This window comes from Ammospiza caudacuta, chromosome 21, assembly GCF_027887145.1.
Source record: "Ammospiza caudacuta isolate bAmmCau1 chromosome 21, bAmmCau1.pri, whole genome shotgun sequence".
Lineage (NCBI taxonomy): Eukaryota > Metazoa > Chordata > Aves > Passeriformes > Passerellidae > Ammospiza > Ammospiza caudacuta.
The window spans coordinates 1,738,977-1,753,303 of record NC_080613.1 but is presented as its reverse complement, the minus strand read 5'-3'; the positions used below and the strand labels follow the sequence as shown (position 1 = coordinate 1,753,303).

At 50.6% G+C, this 14,327-nt stretch overlaps 1 protein-coding gene across 1 annotated transcript in view; it reads left to right on the top strand.

The window, feature by feature from the left end:
- The window catches only part of LOC131567016 (carboxyl-terminal PDZ ligand of neuronal nitric oxide synthase protein-like), a 28,442-nt gene that overhangs the window by 4,352 nt on the left and 9,763 nt on the right, over positions 1 to 14,327 (top strand). The window lies entirely within an intron of this gene.

The window sequence follows — 14,327 nt, the reverse complement described above, 5'->3', positions numbered from 1 at the left end:
GCTGCTTTCCCCATGCTCCAGTACAGTTTTACAGTTCCTGTTTCTCATCACCAACGCTGCTCTCTTCCTGCTCTGCCCCTTTATTCTGCAGAGCAGCCTGTGAATGGTCCCCAGATTTAGCTGTGATTAGCAGGGTTGGGTGGCTTACATCTGCTTCGTGTATAACCAGTTCAAGTGCATCTCCCCCAAAAGGCAGTGCAGCTGTTGTGTCTGGCTGAAATTTTGCAGGGGTCTTAATTCTGAGGCTGTTCATATGTCTCACATCAGCTGAAGCAAGTTTGAGAATCTTCCATTTAAAGCTTTGAAGGGATTATCCTATTTCCCCCCTTCCCCCACAGTGTTTAACCATCTAATTTTCCTTTAGAATAGTGTTTTTTAAACTTAGCCTGTAACTGGCTGGGGAGCTGATGTATTCATCTCCAGCCAAGCTTAGAAATGACATTCCCCTCCCTTTGCCTGCTCAGACTATTAGCACAGCTCTTGCTCAGAACACAGTTCAGCAGCAGTCTAAATTGCCTGGTTATTTATGGAACAGGTGAATATCTGTAGGAAGTAAAAGTAATAGGTGAGGACTACCAGGGCAGTTCAGGTGCTGGCATAATTATTGGCAATTTTTCATCTCAATCAATATTTATCATCAGATTTGACACTGCACTTCTGCTGATCTATGACACCCTTATAAGAAAAAGCAAACAGTATTTTAATATCACTCAAAATAAAGTGTCACACTCTGTTTTCACACCTGCTATGGCCACAGTGTACCTAGCTCAGAGCCTTGGCATGCAATAGCATCCTTGAGTACCACAAGAAACATGGGAAAAAACCCATTCTGCATTCCTGGGTGAATCTTGTCACACAGGATTTTTAAAGTGGGCATGCAGTAATCTCTACTGAGTTTTTAATCTTGGAAGCCCATTCCAAAAAGGGAGGGCTTCCCTTTTCATGTGCACATTGTGCAGCAGGATCTCATTCAGACACTTCCTGGCTGCTGAGCGGAAGATGCTCCTCTATTGAAGATAGTTAATTGGCACTGATCCTTAATTAGAGCATAAAGAATGAACTGGGAGGTCTTTGAAGAGAATTCTGGTGCACAGAGTACCCAACCTAGGAACTGAGGGAAGATGGGGGTTATTTATGTAGCGTTCATTTGCATGCAGAGGCCTTGTCTGTACCAGAGTTTTTTCCCATGGACTCTCAGCAGCACCAGTTACAACTGGGAGGAAACAGTGGAAGAAGCTCTTGGGGGAAATGAGTATTTTGTTCCTATGTTATTGTGAGTGCCAGTGCCTGTTTGCAGTGCAAGAGTGAGTATGGTCCCACAGCCCTGCCAAGTGCTGGCAGGGGCATGTCGTGGTGAAGCTTTCATCCTTTGTGCACTGCAGTGTTCCACTGGAATTCTCTACTGGAGCAGAAGAGAAAAGTTGTGCAGTACAAGCCCCAGCAGAGCATTCCCTGTGCCATGGGAGGAGTGGGAGCCATCCTGGCGCTGCTGGAGCCAGCCCACGGCTCAGGAGGGCTCTCACTCACTGCTTGTGCTGCTCCGGAGTGAGCAGGGAGGAGGATGAGGAGTCACAGCTCTCTTTCCCAGGCTGTGTCAGAGCTGCTTGCTCTGGTTACTCATCAGTAAATTGATACAAGTGCCAAAACTGCCTTGGGGAAAAGCCTCCAGCAGCTGAGGGCTCCAGATGTCCTGAGAGGGTCCTAAGGAGAGCAGCAGCAGCAGGTGATGAGTCTGCTCCTTGGATGTTCTGGGCTTCGTACTGGGCTCTTTTGCCAGTCACACGTGAGTTATACCAGGATTCTGGATCAGTGGGATTCTCCCTGTGTAAGCAGAGCTCTGTGCCTGCAGACTTCAGGACATTACTCCCAGACAGCCTCAAATAACAAATTTTAGCATCAGCCTGCTGAAATCGTGACCTGCTCTTGGGCAGTAGGTATTTGAGGTGCAGTCTCTAGTGAAGCTTAAACCCATACTCTGGGCTGAATGGATGCTTGTAGCATTGCCAGCAATACTCCATTAGTCACACATTAGATCCCATTTCATAACAGGCTGGAAAGCCTTGTCTCATCATGTTCTATGCTTCCACTGGAGAGAATGCAAATGCAGTAGGTAGAACAGGGAAGCTGCTGTTCTTAGCTTCCCATTATGCAGAGCTAGACAACTTTAAGTTTGCTAATCCTCCCAGTGGATTATTAGCTGCCTACAGCTGCCATGTTGTTATTATATGATCAGAGTTCAAGCTAATCCCTCTACCTCTTGCCCTGGCAGGGGGGGTGATGAAAGGAGTTTGCAGCTTGGATAAATGCACTGTACCCTGACAGGCACAGGACTCCAATTCCTCTCAGAGCTCCCACACCCCGGGCAGGTGTTCCCCACCTCCCAGCGAGCAGCACCTGCTGCCTCAGCTGCCCCAGGCCGTCCAGCTCTGGGTGTCTGGCAGCTCCTGTGCTCTGTCAGCGTGCTGGAGGAGCTGCCTTCTGCTGCAGTGGATCCCTCTGCAGGCATTGGAGCCTTCTCAGCACTCCAGGGAGTTCATGTACAAATCAAGATCTTTCCTCCTCACAATTCAAGCAGTAGCTAATGTGAAGACGGGCTTTGTAAAACACAAAACACTTCCTTGAAGCTGCTGAGGTTGCTTGGAAAATCTTAGCCAGGGAATGGATGGTTTCAGGTGCAGGGTTAACATCACCACACGTCCTGCGTGCATTCCCCAGAGCCAGCACTGAGCAGAGGAGAAGGTCAGCTGTTCTCTTCCCTTCCCAGAGCACCTCAAGCCTCAGTCCAGCACTTCACAGCCAGCTGAGCAGGCCTAGTGCTGCTGTTTTGGGTGCTGAGCTGTACCAGGACACAGTAGGAGTGAGTGACAAAGGTGTCACCCTCACTGCCAGCCTGCTGCCAGCAATTCCCCAAGACACTCTGTTTGTCTACCTTCAAGGCACAGAATCAGCTTCCCTGGAATCTGCACTTGAGGATCTCTGAAGCCTACAAATTCATTCTGTTTGGAAGGTTTAGCTTGGACCTGTGCAGGTATTGACACTGAGAAAGGAGCCAGATGTTGGATTATTTAATCATTCCATAAGGGAACAGCCAGCTGGTGCTGTGCCTATCCAAACACCAGGATGAGCAAACGGGCAGGCATCCAGAGCAATGTGTCTTCTGTTACCTCCACATTTCTTGGGCTTAATTTAATTGAGAAGCCTTTTCCCCCAGAGGCCAGTGTGCCAGAGAAACAGAAGCATTTATAAACCTCAGTGCAGGATACATGAGAAATGCCTGAGCTCTCCTTGGAATGAGAACTGGGTTCTCACTTCAGCCTCCATCTTATCCTGATCATTCTTGCTGCATCCATCTTTGAGCAGAGCCTCAGCTCTTTGCAGTTTCTCCACACAGAACTTGAGTGAGGAGGTGCAATCCAGCCACGCTAAGTCAGACTGACTGCCAAGCATCAACTGGTGGTGTTGAAGTGTGACATGACAGCAATTTCAATCAGATGAGTAAGTCACAGTCCTGCTGCACAAAGTGTGAAGCAGAGGCAGCAGGAACAGCTGCAGGGAACCTGCCTGTGCACTGCAGAGCCCCCAGCCCCAGAGATGGGCTGGCTCACACAGCACCTCTCACTTAAAGCCCTGCCAGGCTGTAAATTCCAACAGTCCAGGAGCAAATATGGGTGGGATTTATCTGTTCTTCCTACAGAAGGAGAAGAACCAGGTGGACAGATGGCAGAAGGCAGGAAGATTGCCTTCAGCCCTCTCAGTTTAATTTATTACTGTGTGACAGGTCTCAGAGATAGAGGTGTTTCATGGGCTTGTCTATGAGATTGTTCTAGAACACAGTTCCCTCGGTTTCCCCAGGCAGACAGAAGTTCACCCAGAAACTGCTGCATGGATTCCTCTGACATATTCTGCCTGTAAGCCCTTCCTGGGTTATTGTGCTCAGAGCTGTTTTCCTGCCAGCTTCACGTTAATCTGAACTGGAGTTGTGATCAGAACTAAAAGAGAGAGAGGCTGAACTCCCAGCTGGGTTTCTTGGTGAGTCTCTGCAGCCTCTCCCTCTGTAATGAAGGTGTTTGGTCAGCTGTAGCTGAGGCACAGACTCAAACATGGGAGTGCAAATTGCTGAGCACTTGCCCCGGGCTACAGAGCTGTGTAGCTGCACACCAGGAGCTGTTGTTGGATGGGAGTTTGTTCTGCTGCAGCTCCTGGAGGGTTTTCCCTTTCAGCCTCTTTGGAAGAGCATCCAGAGCTCAGCTAATGATAGCCCTGGGCTGTGGCAGACACAAGCCTGGTATCTTAAAATACTTCAGCAGCCTCAGACTGCTGGGGTGGACCTTTCTTTAGTTCTCAGAACACCATGCACCTTCCTTGCATTGACAGGAAGATAAACAGTGACAGCTCTGACAAGGTTAGGGTGTGAAACACAGGCATCTCTTCCTCCTTCTCCCCCACACTAAGACATTGTATTCACCCCAGAGTATGCTCCAAGGGAGCATCACTTTACAGGATACCTTCCCTGCCTCTCTGGAGAACCCTGCAAATGTTGTTTACCCTGCTGAGTGTTAGACACAGCCCATGGCCTCCAGGAGAGGGCTGTGGCAGCCAAACCAATACACACAAGCATGTACAAACTTGCTCTGGCACCTTCTGCAGCATGTCTGGTGTTAGTTCTGACTCCTCTCCAAAGCAGAGGTCTGAGAAAGGCTCTGCAGCTTTCCACAGGCAGCACATGATCAGCCCACAGGGCTGCTCAGCCCCAGGAACACCAGTTACTCTCAGGGTCCCATCCATGACACCAAGCATCTCAACCACTTTAAGGTTCCTACTACACAAGATTAAGCTAATTGGGTTTACCTTTCCAGGCCCTGGCAAAATACAGCAAGTGTTTTTAGGATAGTAATTAAATGTTAATTGCAGCTAAGTTTAGCCCTAATGCCTCATTAGTTTGTTTTCCTGTTTGTTGCATCTCTAGCAGAGTCTCCTGCACAGGGATGGGATCAGGCTGGGCTTCCCGGGAGCCAGGAGTCCCACCATGTGCTCTGAGGCTCCCTGAGCCTTGCCAGGAAGCTCCTCCTGCTCCTGCCCAGGGCAGGCAGCCCTGAAACCACCACAGCCACTGCACAGCTCTGCTGCAAAGCATTCTGCTGCTCCACACTGCAAATGGCCCCAGGTTTGGCTCCCAGTCTGTGTCCTGCTCTTTAGGAAGATAAAGCACGACAGGGATGCCACCTTACCCTGAGGGATGGCAGACACATTGTGGGCCTTACCTGCACCAGCACAGGAGGCTGAAGGAGCTGAGCCCTCTGGCAGAAGGTCTGGCAGGAATCCATTTCTCCAGGCAAAACAAGTGGCTTCAGTGTGACTGCAGGAGCTGCAGCCTCCCAGGCCCTGCTCCTCACCCTGCTCTGAGTTCTGCAGCCTCTGCCCTCCCAGTGTGCCCTGCAGCCCCAGTTATCCCCAACACCAGCTGGACAGGAGCCCCAGGCAGGGTGGGCCCTGCAGGTGCAGCTCCTTGGGCCTCTCTCCAGGTGTTCTCTGGTCACCTGGACAGGCTCTGCTGTGCTTCATACTTTCCAGCCTCACAAAGGAGTAATTAAAATGTGGGAGCTGGCTTTCTAGAAAAATTGAGTCTGCCTTGTCTCAGACAAACCCAAGCTTGTTTTACCCATTTTCTGCTGTTTGTATTATGTTAAAACAAAGAGAAGAAGCTCTTAACGAGCTGTTTCTGCAGTGGCACGGTGCACAGTGTTTCTAGGCAGCATTGTGTGGTGTGCTGGAGAGCTGACTATGCTCTGTGTGTCTTGAGTGGGAGGAGAGGAAAAAACACCTCTGAGATTACACAAGAGTCCAACAACCTTCTGCTCACTGCTTGGAGGTCTCACCATACAATGGAGCTGCCCCACTGACTTAGAAACTGCTGCAGATTTCCACCCTGCCCATCTCCAACCCTAAATCACCTCTGGACTTTCTGCCACAGAATAATGGGTTACCTTCTGTCACTTAACCTGTGAGCTGAAACGAGTGGGACTGGTCAAGCTGTGAGCACAGGCCACTGTGCCAGAAGGCAGCTGAGGGCATTTGTGGTAGCCACATTTCATGACCCAGTTTTGAGGCGTGGCTGGTGACTGAGATGCTTCAGTTCCCCCACCCTGTTCAGAGTGCAGGGCTGATGACAGATGGGTGGAGGGATCAGGCAGTGAAATGTGTCATCTCCAGGCAACAGTGACCTTTGTGCCTTCCTCAGAGCCCTCAGAGCCCACTGGCTTCTCCAGCGAGGGGGTGGAACCAGTCAGGCACATTAATTCTGTTTTGCATAAGAGTCGTGGTGGATTGGAGTTTAGTTGAAGGCTAATAAAAGCAGCATTTAAATGGATAAAAACTAAATTAAAATGTTACTGCTAAATAGAACAAGACAGAGCTTTTTGTCTGATGCTGAATCTTGGCAATGAAGCAGGTACCTTTTAATTGTAAAATAAAGTGGCTTTAACAGTATTATCGTTATATTACTGAAGCATTTAATTTCCCTAGCTAAAATATCACCGTATGAGATCTCTGCAAAGCTTTTATCTAGTTTGAAATAAAGAGACTTTTTCACCAATTATGCTACTGGTTGTAGAGTATTACAGAGATGAAATATAATGGCTTTCAAATTACATTCTGGTGAAGAACACTCAGCCACAACTCAAAGCTGCTTCTTTGTTGGTGCCTGAAAAAAATGTAATTGAGAAGGTAACCAGAGTGCAAAGAGCACATTGGATTGGCTTGGTAACAAGGAGCTGCCTCAATGTGAGTGGCAGCTGCAGGGGCACAGAGCTGGGGCTGCCCCTGAACGAGCAGAGACCCTCCCTGTGCAGGCAATGCAAGTGCAGGGCTGGATTTCCACCAGAGCAGGGTGATGTGTTTCAGGAACAGAACAGAATAACCCGTGAAGATACAAACATGTAAATCTGTCCCTCGAGTCTCTCTCTGTGCAGAGAAAAATCTAAAAAAGTCATCCTGTAATCCTGATGCTTTGGCTGAGCCTCTGTTCTCAGGGGGAGCCTGTGCTGGACACAGGGGGCAGCCAGGGCACAGCATTGGTGCCCCTGTGGGTGCTGCCTTGAAGTTGCCACATGCAGGGCCCTTTGTACTCCCCTGCTCAGTGTTCTGAGGAGAGGGACCCCGAGGGACTGGGACCACAAAGGCAAATCCAGCCCAGGAAAATAAGATTTGCTAACAATGGCTTGGTGCTATGCTTGCTTTCTTCAATCTGCTTTTGCTCTGTATGAATGAGGCCTGAGGACAGACAGAATCTGTGCTACTTTATACAGTACTTTGACAAGCTACTTCATGTTTTAACCAAATAACAGTGTGATAAATCTAAAGCATAAAAGTCTTGAATGGCTCCCTGGAAGGAAGGATGCTTTGATGAGGGAGCAGGGATTTTTTAAAGGCATTATGGAATGGTTTTCTTTCTTTCCTGCAGCAGTGATTAGGCATTATTTAAATGTCTTTTCCCTGGACCAGATGGGTTATTTGAACTAATTGGCAGCTGCCTGGCAGCTTTCAGGACACCTGAGTCACTTCCCACTTCCTCCATCCTTCTGTCCCTGCTGCTGCAGAGATCCTGCCTGGGTGGCTGTGCTGGAGGGCAGGATGTGGCACTGAAGGAGCATCCCAGGCCAGGGCCCCAAATCACCTGTTCCTGCACAGCCAGGGCCAGTGTACTCCCTGGAATGCCACCAAACCCTCTGAGCTCCAGGCTTTTCCTCCTAAAAAATCAGATGATTTTTGTCAGATGAAGAAGAGCAGAGGGACATGTTCAGGCCAGGTGCAGTGTGGTGAGGATGAGGCAGTCACAGCTGCCTCAGGAGGGTGTAAGGCACACACAGGTACCCTTCAGGCTGAAATGCCACCTGCCACCTGCTGAGTGTCCTTGCCCTGCTGCAGAGCCACTCATGGAGCACTCAAGGGTCAGTGATCCCCAGCTCCATGGACCTGCTCAGTCCTGCTGCAGCCTGTGCTGCTCTGTTAATGATTATAGGGCACAAACCTCCATCCCAGGCACGTTTCCCATTTTCATGTTGTTGCCCCCAGGGCAGTGCTGGTCTCCTGCTTGTCTCAGTTCCTGGGATCCCAGCTGGTGGCAGGAGCTGTGGGCTCTGTCTGGGTTAATCACTGACCTGTGTGAGCAGGGCAGGATGCTTTGATGTCCACACTTCACACCTCCTGCTGACCCCACTGCAAGCCCAGGGACACAGGAACAGCACTGCAGGGAGAGAGGAGCCCGTGATGTTCTGGTACAGCTTTGGTGACAAGACTTCACTAACAATAAACACTGACAGCATAAAACCCTCTTTTTCCATAATCTCCATATCTAAACCCAGGCTTTTCCCTCATCATGATTCACTAATCTCAGTAGCTCCCCTGAGGCTAATAGAGTCCTTGAACTGCTTAATATTCTGGAGTTTTGGAAATGACACAATTAGACTTGAATTCTCTTTCTCTACAGTAGCAGTCTTGTTTCCAAATTGGAGTGAAGTTTCATGGACAATTTGAGGAGAACCCAGAGACTTCCCCTTAAATTTAGGAGCTGCAGTTTTATTAGCACTCAGTAATTTCTAAGCAAGGCCCACTTGAGAGAAGCAGTGTGGGAGCTGTGCCTGGCTGTGCTCAGGGCTGCACATGTGGGTGCTGCTCCTCCTTTCAGTGCACACCTGGAGGTCAGCTCTGAGTCACTGGGCTTCTGTAAGAAATGTTTGCTCAAATGGAACTGCTGGAGATCGATAGTATGAACAGCTACAGAGAAAAGGTCTCCTTGCCTGGCAATGAAGCAGATTATTTCTGTCCCTGGGTGTCTCAAAGCAGCACATAGCAAGGCTGTTCATGGCACTGAGGGGTAGAAAGGTTCAGCTGCACCCAGGGCTTGAGCTAACAAAGAGCTCTTAGGAGAACAAAGATGGATTGCACCTAGCAGAGGAGCCCTGAGCGTGGTCTGCACCCAGCATCCCCCCATTGTCATTCTGCTCAGTTTGTCATCAAGTGCTGCTTCTGAATGCAAATGGAGATCAAGTCCTCCTTCTAGCTTGGATTCTGCTTGCTCCAAGATAAAGGTGCCAAGTCCAGCTTCCTGACTCTGCTGTGGATATGCAAAGGAAATGCTAATTTCCCTAGGAGAAATGGCAGGACACAGAGCTGGAGGACAGCACCCAGGATGCATATGGGGTGTGATAGCAAGTGTGGAAGGCAGGAGATGTTCCCTCCCTGCAGCATTCACACACAGCAGGTGTTAGTCATGCAGATGTAGCTCCTCCAGATTCTCAACAGCAAACCAGATTGCTCCTTCTCCTCTGGATAGGTACCCAGCCTGGGAGGACATGCTGAGTTCCCTGAAGGCACCAGGGCTTTTGGGAGGAGGCTGCAGAGCAGCACAGGGCTGGAAATGGAGAGCCCAGCAGGTCACAGCTGGCCCTGTTGGGGCTGCCTTGGTTTGGTTATCAGGCTGAACATGGGGGCACTCTCTGCCTCTCCCTCTGCACCCCGCTGCCTGCCCCAGCTCTCAGGAGCACTGACATTCCCTCTCCATCCCTGCACTCATCCCAGCCTGCTCTGGCTGCCTTTCCCTCTGGATTGCCATCCCCCTTCCCTTGGACTACCTGCACTAAAATAGCATCCTTACATAAACACTAAGTCTTGCATTATTTAGAGGTCCAAAATCCCAGTACCTGCCTTAGTCAGAGCCTGTACATGGCAGTGGGATCAGGTTTTCTCCCCATGTCTGTGCTGACCAGTGAGTCCCTGCCAGGACCCTCATGAAGCCCCTGCCCCACACCCTGCAGGCCCTGCAGGCTCCATGGCCACAAACTGCTCTGAGCAATGCTCTGCTCTCCTGAAGAGCAGCATCACAAACACACCCCTGAAAAGCCACACAAGAGCAAAATTGGCCTTTTTTTCTCTCTCCAAACAAGCAATAAAAACCAACTTGCAGAGACAGAGCAGAGCAGCCCTGCTAACCACCCCTGTCCCATCTCCTGCCTCTGAGGCCAGCAGCTCCTCTTTTCCCTCTCTGCACAGCCCAGCCAAAGCAGCAGGAATTGAGCCAGGAGCATCTCCCCTGCCGTGGCCTGTCAGGCCCATGGAGAGGGCTGGGCATGGACTGAAAGTGCAGCAGGAATTCTGGAGCAGGCAGCAGAAATCCTCAGTTGCTCCTGTCTGCACAAGCAGTGTCTGCTGGCCTGGCCCTGCCAGCGAGGTGCTGGGTGGCTGTCACTTGGCAGGGCTGGCTGTAACCAGAACAACTGAATGAATGGAGTGGAAAATGAATATCCTTGCTTTGTGAGTGAAAAACAGACAGAGAAAATACTCTGTTACCTTCCCACAGCCATGCAGGGGGTCGGGGGCTTTTTCATGGAGCTCTGAGCTTGCTGCAGAGTCCTGGCTCCTGCTCTTCAGAGCTTTGTTGTGTGAACCTTCATGGACAAGGTTTAAAGCAATCCCATCTCCTGACTTGCCTCCTGTCCTACATACCAGACTGGAGGGCAGCTAGGATATGAAACATGCACTAAACCAGGCCCTTCTCTGCAGGGTGACACAGATGTTTGTAGGGGAATATGGAATTACTTGAAGATATTGCAGTGTTTAATTGCAGTTTCACTTCTCAGGGTTATTTCAGGTAAATCTGACCTGCTTCAAATGAAATTAGCACTTTTTATCTGCAGTAACCTAGCAGCTTTTTCAGGTAGGGACATTTTCATGCCCCTGTCCCAAGACACTTCCTCATTACTGCTGCTAATTAATCATCCAAGGCACTGCAGATGGAAAAGGTAATTTGTTTCCTCCTGCAAAGTGAATAGAGGTAGGGAGGAAAATAAACCCAGCTTCCTCGTGAGCTGGGCTTGGCCTGCCCTGGCAAGACAAGAACTGTGTGGGAAAGCTCCCTATTAAACCTGGGGACTGCAGGGAGCTCCTGGAAGTGACAGACACACAAAAGGGCTTTTGTCAGAGAGGCACCAAAGGCCAGATGATGTCACCTTGTGCTGGGCTGTGAGGCTGCTTGTGCCTCTCAGGATAGAGCTCAGCAGTGTTGCACTATCTCTTCCACAGGGAGAGGCCATGAAAGGCTGCCTTTGTCCCACCCTTTCTTAAGAGGAGGCGAAGAAGCTTTGTTCTAGGAGGGTCTGTGGTTTTTCAGAGGTGGAAAAGACTAATTACAGAGCCACTGCTAGCCCTGGGCTCCCACCAGCTCCCAGCACCTGCAGGAGCCCCACTCACCCCATGGGTGTAACTCTGCTGTTTCCTCCACATCCTTCTGAGTGGCACAGAGAAATGTCTGAGCTTCAGCCAGGTCCTCTGCCTTGTCACCTTAGGGTGGAGAGATTGAGTTATCCTGAAGGGCTGGCTGAGACTTCAGCAGTCTGGGGCCTCCCAAGGATAAGATCTGTTGGAAATGAGGAGAAGGGGATGAGGAGGAAGGTCTGTATTGCCATGTCCATCAGAATGCTCTGGATTCCTCAGGTGTCAGAGGAGACCTGGACAAAATGCAGCTTTTCTCCTTCTCCCCCTGATGTGATCAGCCTGCACTGCTGCAGCAGGGCAGCATCCTCACTGCCCCTGCCCAGGTCAGCCAGGGACCCTTTGGGATGGACTGGGGCCACATGTCCTTGCTGCCCTTCCAGGGACTCCCAGAAACCCAGCAGCCCATGATAGCTTGGGGAGCAGTCTGCAGCATCTACAGAGAGCTCGCTGGATGGTGGAAGGAGCTCATTTAAATGAGAAAAAAAGACTCGGAGTACATTGCCAGCATTCTCCTTGCCTATTGTACTCCCTGTTCGGTTTCTGCTTTCCAGTGAGCAGTTTTATGTTTCCAAGGATCATAAATTCTCATTTTTCCCCTGGGCAGGAGGTGCACTCCTGGTCCCCGCTGCTTCCTGCGTGGCTTTTGTGTCCGTGTTGCCGAGCTACTGCAGCACAGCCCGGGCAATGCCCGGCCCATTCAGCGCAGCCCCGGCCACGGGGGCTCAGCGCTCCCCAGCCCCTGATTGCCGAGGGACGCACGGGGAAAGGCTCCCAGACAGAGCCACGGGCAGAGCTGTGCTGCTGGGGCCGGCAGGGACCTCGGGAGGGTGGGATCAGCACGGACAGACAGCAGCCTGTGCTCCGAGGGGACGGACACTGCTGCTCTGTCAGCCCCAGGCGGCCCCGCTGGCTGGGGGAGATCCGGAGTTCTCCGGAGCATCAGCTCCCAGGGCAGCTCTCCAAGCATGGGTAGTTCAAGCAGCAGCCCAGATAACAGCCTGTTCTCACCCCGTGTGGGTCAGCTGGTCTGAAATTAATTACATTCCTCAGCTGGAAATACTTGGATTCATCATGGCTTTAAATCCTGAAATGGGACTTGCATAGAACCAGGGGAAGGGAAGGGAAGGGAAGGGAAGGGAAGGGAAGGGAAGGGAAGGGAAGGGAAGGGAAGGGAAGGGAAGGGAAGGGAAGGGAAGGGAAGGGAAGGGAAGGGAAGGGAAGGGAAGGGAAGGGAAGGGAAGGGAAGGGAAGGGAAGGGAAGGGAAGGGAGGGGAGGGGAGGGGAGCAGGGCTGGGGTCCCTGCCTGGAGCCGGTCAGTCGGGGGGCAGAGCTGAGCTCATTCCCTCTCCTCATTGCCATGCTCCCTGTGTCCTCTGGAAGGGAAGCCTGGGGAAGGGGCTGGGACAGGCCATTGTTGGGGTTGTTTATGGACACATCGATCCTGCAGCTGCCAGGCCGGGGTGGGCCCAGGGAGGCCAGGGCAGGACAGCAGCCTGAGGGCTGGCTGGGGAATTTACAGCCACAGGGAGAAGTCTCTGGTTTCCAAGCCTGTGGCATCTTCCTACGGGCATGCAAATAAGTCCATACCCAGCTGTGACTGGGGCCATTGACATTCTCCAGCTTCAAAAACCTGCAGAGCCTCTGCTTTGATTTCCCTTAATACAGCTTAAAACGCCATTTGAACCATGGCCAGGAGCATGTTCTGGCCTTGCTGCTCCTTAATGAAGGAGATGCATTTTTTTGAAGCAAAGACTGCCTCCAAGACCTGCAAACTCTCTATTTTATGACAGTTTTCATTTGCATAATGAAGGCCCTGATACCTTCAGTAATTAATCACATTAAGAATTGCTTCCTTGAATAACTGTATTCATGCAGGTTGTTCCTAGTGCTGGAAACTGCACATGATTTCCAATGTGTATTAGCCCAAGTTTCATCAGCAGATGGAAGCTGGTAACTGCATGTGTAATTTATATCTGCTTGGGTGGAATTATCCAATGAAATATGCATCACATGGCACCATTAACATTTCCAGTCATACAGTCTTTAGCTCATGGGTAAGTTAATATTTCATGCCAGCAGTGTGTGGGACCGTAGGAAAGGCAAAGTCTTGAACACAGGGATTTAAGAGCAGAAGTGGAAAGTTTTCCAGGTCAAACACAGCAGATATAGAATTAATGACGCTGCTAAAATAAATGAAATTAATTACCCTAGTTTGACCTGCATTTTTTTATAAAATGTCCCATCTTGTCTCCATAGTTAAGAAAGCTGCCAGGCTGCTGTATTGCCACTTGTAGGGGCAACTCCAGATCCTTTAGCATCCAGAAAGCTTTTCCCTAGAGGACAGCACAAACAATAGGAGAGTAAAGATTGAATTGTGGAAGGCAGCAGAGAGAAATGTTGCTGTGTGTGTTTGGATTTGTCAGTAACCTTGACAAATCTGGGGGGAAAATCCCATCAATTCAATAGTAAGAAGAAAATCAGTGACTGGTCTGTGCTGTGACAGCAGTGACAGGTCAGCCTGGAGCCTTGTGCCAGGATAAAAGTTGGGCTATGCCTGAGCATTTACAGGAGAAAGTCAGCTGCCTCAGAGTGCCTTTTCCCATGTGCTTTCCTGCCCTTATATAAATCAGTTCATTAAAATACTGGTTCCTGCTTGATAGGAAGCAATTAAATGACTGAAGCTGTGTTCCACCTGCCTCTTCTGTGGGGAGATGCAGAGAGAGCCCAAGGTGAGCTGGTGCAATGTGAGCGTGGGGCTCTGCCCTCCTCTGGGGGCTCTCACCCAGCTGTGCTCCTGCCTCCTCTGCTGGAACATGGGACATCCTGCAGCTTCTGCTCGAGGGGTTTCACCCATCAGAAAAGATTTGAGGCCCCAATGAGCTGTAACTGTTTTCAGGCCAAGCTGTCTCTGGCCATGGCTCTGCCTTGGCTGTGAGCTCCAGCAGGGATGCAGCAGTGGCCATGGGCTCCATGGAGAGAAGGGATAACAAACCCCTTCCTCACTGAGGCCACATCCAACCTGTGGTGCTGCCCAGCTCTGCCTGGGGCTGGAGCCCTGC